This window comes from Hemitrygon akajei, chromosome 10, assembly GCF_048418815.1.
Source record: "Hemitrygon akajei chromosome 10, sHemAka1.3, whole genome shotgun sequence".
In the NCBI taxonomy this organism is placed as follows: domain Eukaryota; kingdom Metazoa; phylum Chordata; class Chondrichthyes; order Myliobatiformes; family Dasyatidae; genus Hemitrygon; species Hemitrygon akajei.
Window position 1 is genome coordinate 137416576 of NC_133133.1, and position 14530 is coordinate 137431105.

The following is a 14530-nucleotide window of genomic DNA, read 5'->3' on the forward strand; positions in this document are numbered from 1 at the left end:
TCTCGTGAGAAATGCTGGAGTGATTGTAATCACTGAAAGGAAGGGGCCATTAGAAATTCACAACTGAGCTCTCAAAGGAAAGACTTTGTGTATTGCATTTGATGGAAGCGTATTCACGATATTTTGGACTTCATGGGGATTGACGGGTTCGATGCTCATTTTTTACCTGCCTGTCAATTGGTTCATTGTAAATAAATTCTAATTGCAAAGGTAGTTTCTTTTAACCTGATGGTGAACATTATGTTTTAGAGTTTTTCTTTTTGCTTTTGTGGTTTTCTATGAACCAGGAGGAACCTAGAGGAAATAGTCTATCACTGTATACCTACATATACCATACCCACAGAGGGCATTATCTTAACAGTATACATAGTTACCCATTCCTATCTATCTATCTATCTATTTATTTATTTATTTATTTCTTTATTGGAATACAATGCGGAATCGGCCCTACCGACCCCTCGAGCCGCGCCGCCCAGCAACTTCCAATTTAACTTGAGCCTAATCATGGAACAATTTACAATGACCAATTAACCTAACAATCGGTAGGTCTTTGGACTGTGGGAGGAAACCGGAGCACCCGGAGAAATCTCGCGTGGTCACTAGGGAGAAGGTACAAATTCCCCACAGCACCCGAGTCGCTGAAAATGTAAAGCGTTGTGCTAACTACTATGCTACCGTGCTGCTTCCAATATGTTCTGTTTTCACTTTTTAAAATATATTTATTTAATACTTAATTGTAGCTGCAGAATATTCCTAAAATATATGCAGCTAATACTTGTGAATTGTAGTCATTTTTGCAAGGTAGTATACATAATAACAAAATGCACACTGCAAAGTGAAGAAACGATAACCAGGTACTATGACATAATGATGGATGGGTAAAATAAACATTGGACTTGTCCCTCTTATCTCAAAGGTATTAATGGAACCTCTTCCTACCCTAAACCAGCGCCTATAGCATCAGATTGGCATCCTACCCCCAACAATTTTATTAATCCTTCAGCATTGTACTAAGGGTTATCCTGGATATTAGGGTCAAGTCAATGGAATGGGACTGAAGTCCAAGGTCTGGGAACTTAAATGCCAGGTTGGTCCTACTCATATCAAGCTTCATCTATATATTAATGTTACCTCCTTCAAACTTGAGCTGTTGGCCCTTAAATAAATAACTTAAAGTAGCCAATTTTATACTCCCAAAGATTACTAGTCAGCACAGGAACTTTGACATGGAATCACTCGGCGTTTAAATTTCTGGAAACATTTACATTTATTTGACCACTCTGTGCATAATATGATAAAGCTTAAGATATTCAGAATATTACATAAGCCATACCCTTCCTTCTAACAATGTAGCACAGTTTAAGAAAGGGATATCGCTTCCCGTATTTAATTAAACTTCATTGTGAAAGGAGACTCAAGAAACCGCTGATGTTGGAATCGGGAGCAACAAACTCTAGGAAGCCGGAGGAACGCAGCGGACCGAGCGAGAGGTGGGGGGGGGGGGCGGGGGCGGGGGAATGTGGGTGACGAGAATTATCGATGTTTCTGGTCGAAACTGCATCACGAGTGTTGAGAGAAGAAATAAACCGGTGACGTCCCTATTAGCACAAAAAGTAATACGCTTTCGATTTGAACTTTGTAAAGGATGAATGTGATTCCTAGCGAAATTGTGCGCTGTGAGAGGACTGGTGGTACTTTATAAAATAGAAATAACACTTTTAATCTGGAATTCCAGTAAGGGCCATTAATCACAGCGATTTTGGTTTTAATAAATATACCTTTTCACAATGACTTCAATTTCATACCGTTGTCTGCATACACAACTCTATTAAGATTTTAATGGTTCTTGATGGTAATACATCTCTTGCACAAATTATAATTCTATTTAAGTTAATATAGTGGGATGGCTCTTTTTTCATCACCTGCCATGGTCCAATGAATCACTGTCCGGTTCTAAGCACCTGTTTATATAGTGATGGCGTTTTGTCACGTTTAATGCATCAGCATACCTGATAGGATCACCTCACTGTGGAATTCATTAGCATTCCTGGTGAGTCAAATATTTTATCCTTCCTACCATTTGCCATCAGATTCCTTGCAACCCAGTATTATTGCCCATATCCACTGTGCACAGGCACGAGGACTCGCGATGCGCTGAGCAGCTTTCAGCAGGCTCGGCTCCTAACTCACCCATGACCCTCCCCCTCATCTCCACTCGGTTGGTCGGGTTAACGGACCGAATCAATATAGAGAGCTCCGCTCTCCGAAGCTCCAGCTCCTTGCCTGTCTGAGCCTTTGATGGGATTGCGAGCACATCTCGGAACATCTTGCGGTGCAGAGTACGGGACAGGTGCTATTTCCTGGTACAGACTGATTGGAACGCTTCGTTCATGAGAAACTACGCTTCAGCACCACGGCCAGCTCCTCCTCCAGCCACGAAAATGGCATAGCGAGCCGCGGGAGCAGGTAAATCGATTATAGGGGATTATCTGGAGCAGGGGACTCATTGGCACTTAATAGGTTTCTATTTCGCACTTAATAGGGAATAGGCACGCAGATGCCTAGATCGGGACTCAGCCTCCTGTTTATAGTGGTGATTGTATTTTGGATCTCCGGTGCTGTAAGTGTAGATACTCTACATTCAAAACAAGTCCGACTGTATAGTTATTGGTTTTCTCACTCAGTGATTTGCCCTTGCCTCATCGTTGCAGAACACACACGTGTATTTGTACGATTGTTGCAATGTACTCGCTGAGCAGCAAGCTAAATACCGTTCACAGTCACACCATTACGCTTATGCAAGTCTTCTTCATCAGATCAGAAACTGTGCCAGGAGAATTTTTATCCTTCCAGTTAAATACTTAAAGAGGAACAATGACACGTAATTATCTGCAATGCATACCAATAACCGGAACTTTCAGTCGAGTGTAACCCTATTGGATACCGCTTTCAAAACGATACATTTATTTTGGCTTAACAAAAGTATCTATAGTTGCCTTGCTTAAAATGTTTGACATGGCCCTCGCCATTCTTCTTCCATACCTCTAGCTTGGAAACGTATTCTTTTACATGAAGTTGTCATTATTATTCTAACACTTGCCACAGACCCAATCCGGGGAGGCTCTGATCTTGCTGCATTCAGAATCTATCGCTGAGTTTTGATACTAACGCCAGCGAGCTTCGGCACTTGGGGGTAGATTTCCCATTTCGTTTTAATTTCGAGCGGACACCATTCGTGCACCAAGTTCACCAATGATAAATAGCAACAGAGCGAAAATGATCAGATAATTAGTCCGAGGAGCGCACATAGTCAAAGTAAGAGTAAGAATGTGAAATAACCCCGCCATATGTAAGCCTCGACAGTGAAGGAACACGAAAGTAGCAATGGCGTGAGCTCGACTAGTCATCGGTAGAAAACCGAGTTTATTGCCATTTCCGAACCTACTCGCCTTTTCACTTTCAGGAGCTTCCACCTTGCTCGCCCCATTCTGGGCAGTTTCTAATCTGTTGTACGTTGCGGCACAGAAAATGAACGACGTGTACCAGAGACGCAGGAAGTGTTAATTCAAACACTGCAATGAAATTGGCTTGGTAGAGTGGGCATGCCCTTGTTGGCAATATGGATCGGGCCACTTAATTGCCAACGTTTGCTTCTACGACAGCCTCCTTCCTAGCCCACATCCTTCTCCAACATTCCAATCACTCTCCCCACCCTGCCCAATGTGTCCAGCCGCTTTCCAACACATTGACATGTCTAGACTCTTAGGGTCAGGTGGCTATTGGTAGGAGATCACAGAACATGTTATACACATGGAAGCAAAAATGTGCGGATGTTGGAATTCTTAGATAGAACCGGGAGACACTGGGAATCCTAATGAACTTATTTAAGCACTGATAAAAGGCCTGCTTCTGACACCAGATATGGTGTCTGTCTTGCTGATTATGGCCAGGGATGCCTATTGTTGTTTCACGCAACAATATGGCGTTTCTCACCCTATAGAGTATAGCGCAGCATTCTGACGGCAAACAATTCCCTACCGCACGGCATCAAATGCACCAAGAAAATGGATATCATCGGTATGCATGTCTATCAGCGGTGGCTCGTACAGCTTGCATCAACCCAGAGCCAATCTGCGACTTAAACCGCGTCTTGTGCCGCTCCATTTCCAATCACAACTTGCGGGGTGGGGGACAACTTGCACTTTGTGTTAAAGTAGTCGTGTGGGGCTTGGGCTCAGTTCCTTAGACCGAGAGGGAAAAGAACGAAATCTGGGTAACAGGTTGCCTGGGAGAACGGGAATAACATGCTGGAGCTGGGGAAAGGCAGGCAAATATCAGGGTAGGCCTTACTAAATGTAGCACGCCCGGCCCTCACTACCCTCTCTCTCAGGCTCTAGTGCTTGGGCATGACTTTGTGGCCTGCTCGCCACGCACCTGGTGCTCGATTAACCATGTTAGTTCTCAAGCCATAAATAAGTCTTTATTTAATACTGTAAGCTCCTTTCACAGTGTTAGGCTGAAATGTACAGTGAGTCATTCTCACTCTTGATTGAATACGGTGATCCATTTATAATTCAGGAAATATTTTAAAATCACATATTTTGCTTTGGGGCCCTCTATACTCCTCCCGCAGAACTGGGTATTTATGCAGGCAGTCGATAGTGCACCCAAATACCGAGCGGAAATTAACGCCGCATTTTGATAGTAGTGGGGTACTGAAGACCAGTCCGAGAGAGTGATTTGAATACAATTCATAAGAGTTGCTGGCACTTATAAATGCAAAGCGACAGTCCATGTTGAGGAATAATTCCGAATGAAGCGTATCCTCCTCCCCAAAACAGTTTGTTCTGTGATGTGGTGGTGCGAGTCAGTTCTCGGGATGATCTCCGTTTTATGTATTGTGAATAGACCTGTCCCTTCCTTTTCTGCTTGCCTAATCACGAAGTTCTCATCTCTTATTATCACGCCGTTTACTGAAGCCTCTTTTGCAATTTTCAAACCTTTGGTTGTCAAAGTAGCCACATTAACTTTTTGGAGTTAATTGTGTTTTTATCTTTTAAACCCTTTTTTTGACCTTTGAACACTTTAGAAAACGCTGGTCCTTCTGTAATGAGCGAGTGAATCTCCTTGACTTTACAAAGTAGATCAAGCCCGCTTCCAACACCGCCTGAAATACCCAAGAATCACTTGTTGAAATAAACTTTTGTTGTAGGTCCCCTTGTCCATTCTCAATGGACTGGAAAACCAGTCAACTGCCCTTTCTATTATTTTAATTATGTTAGGAAACGATGCCCGGATTCCACAGCAGTCAGTGATAATTTTTACAAAGTATGGGCCGTCCTTCCCACCTTTGAGGCAACGGTCGACCCGACTTCACCTACAGCGTGTGTTAACCGATTCCAGTCCCAATCCCAGTAGCGCTCGTTGGTGTTCATTGGCAAAAATACACGTCACGTTTTAACCCCTCACAACAATTTCCAGTTATTGTCCACCTTCAAAGACAGAGGCGATGTGAGTTTGGTGACATGTTGCCCAATATTGAGGCTATTTTCCATTATTTCACCATCCTTCTGGGATCCTCTTTGTTCCAAAATCACTGCTCTCATTTATTCCATGAAGCTATTCTTAAATGATATCTGTACCAGAACTCAGAGCCACTTCCGCCAAACCGTGGCTCCTCCTTCTCGGAAATGGCCACCACTTATTACATAGTATCTTCTGCACCACCACTTAACCCTCTGTAACTGTTTTCTTCAAATGCCTCAAAGGGAAAAGGACCTTTCTCCCATTTCAGTTTGCAAGGGCTCGTACACTGACTGTTTACCTCTGTGATCCCGTTTCCCGTCGTAGCTTAATATTTGCTTAATTATGTCCTCATCTCCGATCCACCGCTCTGAAACAATCAGAATTAGAATCAAGTTGAATACCACTGGCATATGTCGTGAAGTTTGTTATTTTGCCACAGTAGTACATTGCAATAGATAGTACATTTTTAAAACGATAAATGACAATGAGAAATATATACATATAAAATTAAGTACGTAATGCCAAAAGAGAACAAAATTACTGAGGTAGTGTTCATGGGTTCATTCTCCATTCAGAAATCTGATGGTGGAGGGGAAGAAGCTGTTCCTAAAATGTGGCGTGTGTGTCTTCAGTCTCCTGTATCTCATTCTTGATGGTAGCAATAAGAACTGTATCTTCCCACAGTTCCCTTCCAGCAGCATTGAATTTCCTTATGTTCCTATAAAATACACTGAGTTATTTTAAACACACAATTTAAAGGAACAATTTTAACAAATTATACAGATAATATTTGATTTCAGTTTACATACCAAAATATAAAAGCCAGGGCTTCTATTATTTCAGTCAACTATTTAGAAGTGATTTGAATAAGGTGTATTGGATCACCGTGGGTTTATAAACTGAAATTAGAAGAAAGTTGGTCTCATTAGTAGATGTTTCAAGAGCCAGCAGATACAGATTTAAAGTGATAAAGAGATCTGGGATTGTGAGTAGTGGTACAAAGACCAACTGCATTCTGGAACACACTTTTCAGATGGTTGATAAATAATGTCAGGGATTTCAGAAGGATTTGTGGAAATCTGTAGGAAAATAGCTTACAGGGCTAAAGGAAAAGAATAAGAGATTGTATCTAATAGGATCAATCTCCAAAGAGATGGTATATACCTGAATGAGTAAATAATCTCAGAATCAGAATCAGGTTTAATATTGTGATAGATATTCACTTTTCAGTGGGCCTTGTGTTTTTTTCCCAAGCTAAGCTTTCTAAACACTAACAGCTGACACTTCTAAGGATCAAAGTGTTGTTTTTGAATAATTTAAAGTTCCAACCACATTCTTTGTGTAGCTGCTTGTTGTATACAGGAGCCAGTATTCAGTTCTTAATGTAAACAGAAAACAGTAATCAGCTTGAAGTTTAAACACACTTCTGAGATACTGTCTATAGAGTCACAGACTTGCTGGCCCCTCTGCACTTGCACTTCTTGCTGAAGAGGTGCAGTGTAAGATAATGGATTATTTAATTTGGCTTGTTTCAAACTAGACAATACAGGCTAAGTTGTTTAGTTCAAGGAAGCTTGTAGACCAGATGGATATTGTCATTTAGCATATCAATAGCAGATCTATTAATGAGCAGGAATGTTTATGTACCTCAAGAGTTGCCTCATAACATTAATTATGGATACCTGGAATCTCTGTCTCCAGAGGTTTTTAGAACACTTGTGTTAAAAGGAATCTGAAAAATATTACATCACTCAAGTTTAGGCTTTTTAGGAATGGTCCGGAAACATCAAGAAGAATAGCAGAAAGATTGGGTGAATTAGAATTAATTCCCCAGCCTTTGATTTCTGCAATAGATGACTAGTTCATCTGCACTCATGTCTCTCTGTTTCAGGAAATGTACCTATGTTTTGGAAATCCTTTGTGTTTTAGAAATGGTTTGTAATTTGCAAATATTTTATAAGATAGAGATCCTCAAAGTTCTAAATGTGTTTTAAGAATGTTGTTTTAATTTAAATGGGTGTTGCTAAAGACAAATAAACTATGTTTAAACTATTTTGTTAGCTGGAAGTATCTCCTCTTTGGTAGGGGAGATGCCCACTGCTCAACTAATGGGTATTCAGCCATGGAGCATAAATGGGGGAATTCGATTTAAAGAGAAGGTAGTTGCAATATAACCTCCCCTTAATGAGGGTACCATTGGCTATTTATATTAGATAGAGCTTAAGTCTTCATTTGAATTTAGAATTTTGCAATCAGCTAACCCAATACAATCAGAATCTCACTGGCATATGTCATAAAATTTGTTGTTTTGCAGCAGCAGTACAGTGCAATAGATAAACGTACTATAAAGTACAACAACAATAATAAATAAATACATACATATTAAATGTAGTACAAAAGAGAGCAAAACAATGACGTAGTGTTCATTAGTTGGTTCATTGTCTGTTCAGAAATCTGATATTGGAGGGGGAGAAGCTGTTCCTAAAACGACCAATGTCTGGCTTTAGTCTCCTGTATTTCTTTTCTGACGGCAGTAATAAAGAGAGAACATCATCTTAGTGATGGGTGTTCTTAATGATGGACGTTGCCTTTTTGAGACATCACCTTTTGAAGATTTAGGCATCACCTCAAGCTGGTGCTGATGATGGCGTTGGCTGAGTTTGCAACCCTCTACAGCATTTTCCAATCCCGTTAATGGCCCCTCTACCAATTGGTGATGCAACCAACTAGAATGCTCTCCATAATACATCTGTAGAAATTTGCTAGCATCTTTAGTGACATACCAAACCTCCTCAAACTCCTAAGAAAATACAGCTGTTGGCACCAATTTGATAAGCCCAGGATACATCTTCAAACATGTTAACACTCAGGAACTTCATGTCATGATCTGGTCCATGAAATCCACTTTCCGGTTCACGGTCCGGTCCGTGGACTCTGAACACCAGGTCTTCCAGCTGTCTCTTGTTTCAGTTGGGCTTAATCATAGGCACCTGATGCTCATCTTGGGGCTGGGAATATAAGTGGCCCTGGGTTCGAGTGTGGGTGCTGGTTTGTCTTGTTGGTATCCTGTCCTTGCCTCTGTGGGGTAAGTCAGGCCAACTTTGCCATTACCCTGAGGCTGGACTTGTCCCTTCCCTTCCCCTTCTTTTTGTAGCCCTTGGCTGAAGCCTTGCCTGCTACCTTTCACCTGGAGCATTGCCTGCTACCTTTCGCCTGCGTCCTCACCTAATCTGGCCGTCAAGTTCTATTGCTGGAGCAAGACCGGAACCTTGCTGTGTCCAGATAAGGAACTGTCTTTCGTTGTTTGGAACTGTTTCTTTGTGTCTTTGCCGTTGCTAGGTAAGTCCGGCTGTTTGCCGTTACCTTGAGTTGGAACTGTCTCTGTTCATGCCTTTGCTAGGTAGGTCCGGCCATTTGCCACTACCTTGTGTTGGGAACCATCTCGTCATGTTCAGCTTTCTGTGTATGAGTCCCGGCCCTACGTCCAGTTCCCAAGGAGGGGTTCCGGTTCTGTGTTCCGCGTTGCTGTCTCCCAAGCTCAAGGCTCTGTGTTCCAGTCTCCCAAGTCTGAGTCTGAGCTTCATGTCCTCATCCAGCCCAGGAGTCCTGCGTCCTGCCCCCATGTCCAGTCCTGTTGCCTTGGCATGTCTTGTCCTCGCCTAGATCCAGAGTCCGAGCCTGAGCCTGAGCCAAGACCCAGGTTCCAGGTCCCTGTCCAGTCTCTGGCTCGGAGTCCTTGTCCAGGTTCCTAGTTCCTTGTCCAGGTCCCGCTTTCCTAGTCTAGTCCTAGCCCTGGCCCAGTATCCTAGTCTTGTCCAGGGCCTGTGTCTTGTCCAGCGTCATTTCTTCCCCACTTCCCTTGCTTTCTTGACACACCTAGTCCTGTCCCTAGTACTTCAGTGTCTGTGTCTTGCATTTGGGTCCACTCTCAAAGCCCACTTTATGACATCTGAAACTCTTCACCCTTTCTAATGCTGTTCTCTTAATGAGGACTGGTGTACGTTTCCTCAATTTCCCCTTCCAGAAGTCCACAATCAATACTTTGGTCTTGACGTTGAGAGCAAGGTCATTGTTGTAACACCATTGATCCAGCTGATCTATCTCACTCCTGTACACCACCTCATCACCATCTGGGATTCTGTCAGCAACAGCTATGCCCTTCATGCAGTAATAGTGTGATCACTTGAGTTGCATAAGATGTTCTTCTCATGGTTTGTCTATTGGTAGATTCTCAGCTGGTTGTAAGAGCCGATTCAAGATCCGCATATCCTAGTGCAGTGTGGACATAAGTAAGTGGTTGGGTCTTTTGATTATTCATTTTCTCTTTTCACTGTGGCTGCTTGTTCTCTGCAGCACAGTGGAAGTTGCTGTCATATAGCGTAGCTCCCTGTTGAACAGATTTCCTCCGAGTGCCTCTATTGCAACCAATAGAGTTCCTCCAAGTGAATCTATTGAGTGCAACGCCTTTCCAGTTTTTAGATGTAATGTTGAATTTTTTCAGGCTGACTTTCATATTATCTTTGAAGCATTTCCTTTTCCCATCAAAATCTGGCTGACCTTCTTTCAAATGGGAGTAAAGGATCTGTTTAGGGAGACATGAGTTAAACATCTGAAAGACATACTGTAATCTATCCTTTGGAGTTGGTGTTGCTTTATCATGATGGAAATGCTGTTCGTGTTGGCCTCCTCCAGTACGCTAGTCAAGTCAAGTCACTTTTATTGTCATTTCGACCATAACTGCTGGAACAGTACATAGTAAAAACGAGACAATGTTTTTTTCAGGACCATAGTGTTACATGACACAGTACAAAAACTAGACTGAACTACGTAAAAAAACAACACAGAAAAAAAACTAGACTACAGACTTACCCAGGACTGCATAAAGTGCACAAAACAGTGCAGGCATTACAATAAATAATAAACAAGACAATAGGGCAGTCAGGTGTCAGTCCAGGCTCTGGGTATTGAAGAGTCTGATAGCTTGGGGGAAGAAAGTGTTAGTGCATCAGTCCTTCCAGCTGTTCCTCAAAATCTTCTGTGAAGTTCTTTTGGTGGTATTGCTTCAGGTCTTTCAGGTGTCTACTGTAGGTGGTCCATGATTCAGCTCAATACAGCAATGTAGGAAAAATAACTGCTTGACAGAATAAAAATTTTGTTTGGACCTGTAGGTTGCAGTCTTCAAAGACTCTTTTCCTTAATCTTGCATAGGCTCCGCTAACAGTATTCAGGTGGTGGTTGATCTGAGTTGAATTCTGTTTTTGAGGAGAGAATGATGCCAAGGTAGGAAAAGTGGTCTATATTTTCAAGGGGGATATCATGAACTTTTATGGAGGGCTGGATAAATGGCTGATTTGGCATTGGTTGATGTGGGACCTGTGTCTTTTATATTAATAACAAGACCTGGAGCTCTACGTGCCTTGGCAAAGGCATTCAGGTCTTCTTCAGAGTGTGTGGTGATAGCTTTGTCATCCACATACTAAAGCTCCATAGTGGAGGTGGTGTTGATCTTGTCCCTGGCATGAAGTGGTTGAGGTTGAAAAGCCTGTTCATTCTATACTTGATTGGGATTCCCTGTGGTAGGTCTTGGCCAATGAAGATGGTAAATAGGGCAGGCACAATGATACAGCTGTATTTGACTCCTGACTAGACAGTGTAGGGTTCTGATTCAGTATCACTGTTGCTGAGTACTGTGGCTGACATGTCATCATGCAGTAGTGTCAGTATCATAAGTACCTTGTCAGGACAGCCACGCCTTGATAGCATATGCCAAAGAGCTTGGCAGTCGACTGCATCAAATGCCTTTGTCAAATGTATGAAAGCCAAGTACAAGGGTTGCCTTTGTACATCACATTCTTTCTGTAGCTGGCATGCTGTGAAGATCATGTCTGTGGTACCTCTAGCTGAGTGGAAACCACACTGATTCAGGGAGTACTTCTTCAGATAGCGGAAGCAGGTTGTCAATGAGGATACGTGTAAGTACTTTGCCTGTCATTAACTCTGTAATTGCCGCAATCTGCCTGGTCTCCCTTTCTGAATACAATCACTATTAGAGCATCCTTGAACTCTGAGGCCAACTGCTCCTTTTCCTTGTTCTTCAGGAGCAAGGTATCTTGTGCTGGTCCACCTTCCTTAAGGATCTCTGCTGGGATCCCGTCAGGACTGGTAGCTTTGTTGCTTTTCAGACTCCTGATGCATCATGGATCTCTTTCATACTGGGAGAGGTTGACAAGGTTCACAGGTGTCTGGCGGATTTGGTTAGTAATTGTTGGTTCAGCAGCAATGGTGCAATTAAGAAATTCTTGAAAGAGCTCTCTCCATCGATCGATGATATCCTTCTGATATTTTAGCAAGTTCTTCCCATCATTTGAGTGCAAGGGGTTTAATCCAAAGTGACTTGGATTGTAGACTACTTTGGTGGCACTGAGCAAACCTCTTGTGTCACCAGAGTTTGCCAGTTCCTGGATTTCTAGGGCTTCCTCAGTCCACCAAGAATTCTTTAGCTCCCTCACTCTGCACTGGATATTTGTTTTGGCTCTGGAGCAAGCCTCCCTTTTGTCCTTGCTGCCAATATCATTCTATCGGGCACAAAAGGCACAAAAGTTGTTCTGTCTTCATGTCGTTATCACCAAACCTATCCTAATGTTTTCAGGACTTGTACATAAGTATGCTTTTGAGGTATTGAGGATGGTGGATTGAAGTAGACCCCAGGGTTCTTCGATATCCTCCAGATATTCCTGTTGGAGGTTTCCCCAAATGAGGCCTGCAGGCACTGTTGGGTGGCAGTGTCAAGTAGGCTCTCAACTTCTAGTCTTGGCCTGGTCTGCTTCTAATGATCTCTTCTCTTTTTCATTAGTCTGATGGACGTAGTGGAATGAGTCTGGCAACGATCTGTCCAGCAGTCATCTGTGCCAATCGTGGCCCTTGTGATGTTTGAATTACAGCGGTCCCTAGCTCAGCCAATGGCATGATCAATGAGATGCCACTGCTTAGATTGGTGGTGCTGCCAAGATGCCTTGGATTTGTTTTGCTGGTGGAAGAGAGTGTTCATGATGATAAGATTATGCTCAGCACATATGGTGAGAACGTGCTCCGTTTGAGTTGATGTTGCCGATGCTGCCTTTTCCTATTTCAAAGGTTGAAGTTTCAACTAATTCTGACATTGAAGTTCCCTAAGAGAATTATCTTGTCTTCCTTGGGGGATGCTCAACTGTGTCACATCTAGATAAACAGAAGTCCTATATTCATACTCATGTGGGTCCAGAGATGATGCATAGGAGCTCACAATGGTTGCCATCCGGTTGTTGGCAAGTACCAAATGGATTGTCATGAAACATTCACTGATCCTTATGAGAAGTTCAGAGTTGACTGACAAGCTGGTTATTAATTGCAAACCTAACACCACGGATCCTAGGTTCATCAGCTGCATTCCACTTTCAGACGAAGGTGTAAGCACCCTTCTCCTCCCTTGGTTGCCCTTCATTTGCCAGACCAGTTTCAGAAACAGCAGCTAGGTCAAGCTGGCATCTCCTCAGTTTTCCTCTTTGGTCGATCACTGGTTGCACTGTCTATCAGAGTATGCACATTACAGGCTCCAGAGGTCATGTTTCTTTGTTCCTGTCCACATATGGTGATCCGGTCGGGAGGTTTCAAGGTAGACTTTTTTTTTGGGCACCTTCTCCAGCCCCTACCCCAATTGGGATGAGCAGAGTGGATCTAAATAGGGCTGCTGAGTTATGGGTGCAGCTGCTGAAGTGCTCGTTCCGCCTCAGTCCGAGAACCTCATGTGGATTCAGTTGCCTTCATGCTGCAACTATGATATGACTCTATATTTCTCTTCAATGCTCAAACCCACTGTCTACCCTCCAAAACCAACCTCTTCTCAGCACATAATCCAAAAGTAAACTTTTATGGATGCTAAGAATGTGAAATAAAAGCAAGGAACTTTAAAATGGAAAGTTCAGAAGAATAGACAGCATACGTGGAGAAGAAAATACAGTTGATGATTGAGCTCAATCATCTTTAGTCTGAGATAAATAGTCAACAACTAAAAATGTTAGCCTTTCTCCCCTTTGCTTGGAATCTGTCTAGATATTGTCAGACCTTTTGGCTGTCTCTGGCATATTCTGTTTTTATTTCTTTTCTAATAGGGGACTGACAACATGTTACAAGCATCAGTTGAACCTCAAGATGACTGAATTAATTTTGGCAAATTAAATTGTGTATGGCAGTCTTCATGGACTGTATAAAATTATATCCAATGATTTGCATCTAATGGATCAAATAAAATAGTGTAAGATGATATGTGAAGACAGTGGAAGTGAGTCATATGGTTTACTGAATCACTTATCATCCCCATGAAAATGACAAATGTAGAGATTAGTGCAGAATTTTGCAAGACTGTCATGATACCTTTTTATAGAACAACACCAACTTGCATCTTGTCTAGTGCAGCTAGTGTTCTAAAAAAGTACCCTACAGTGTTTCAGAACAGCACTATCAAACCAAGTTTGACATGGAGCCACGTAAAAGATATAAAGACAGCTGGGTGAGTTTTAATGAGTAATTTAAAAGGGGAAAGAGATCTGGGGAGTTTTAAGGCAAGCAGATTCAAGAGCTTAAAAGTATAGCAACCGGAGTGTCAGCAGTAGTGAGGCAATGAAAATAAGGATGTGCAAATGACCAGAATTTGAGGCACATTTCAGAGTTGCAGCAGCAGACTAACAATGGTAAATGCTGTTGTTACTAGAGAAGTTGCTGACTCTAAAGGAAAGCATTGACAACTAAGCGGTATTGCAACTTTGATCACGTGTGACTTTAGAGAACACTAACCACAAACAGAATAAGCTAAGGGAGACTGGAGGAGATTTAAGAAAGTGTGTAAGTTTATCTGGTTCACCCTTTTGATGCATGGGGTTACCACCTGAATGCCTGAGGAGGTATAGGAAACCAACTCTCTGTAATTTAGGAATAGCCTCTTCCTCTCTTACATCGTATCTCTGAATGG

The 14530-nt window shown here is 42.4% G+C and overlaps 1 protein-coding gene across 3 annotated transcripts in view; it reads left to right on the forward strand.

Moving 5' to 3' along the window:
- The first annotated feature begins 2129 nt into the window (after window positions 1–2129).
- Window positions 2130–14530, forward strand: part of LOC140734715 (metabotropic glutamate receptor 8) — a 402709-nt gene continuing 390308 nt past the window's right edge. For 2 of the 3 annotated variants that reach the window (XR_012100592.1, XM_073059083.1), the window contains exon 1: window positions 2130–2466. The gene's annotated coding sequence lies outside the window, so the exon portion shown is untranslated. The remainder of the gene's footprint in view (window positions 2467–14530) is intronic. The other variant, XM_073059085.1, reaches the window with a different exon arrangement.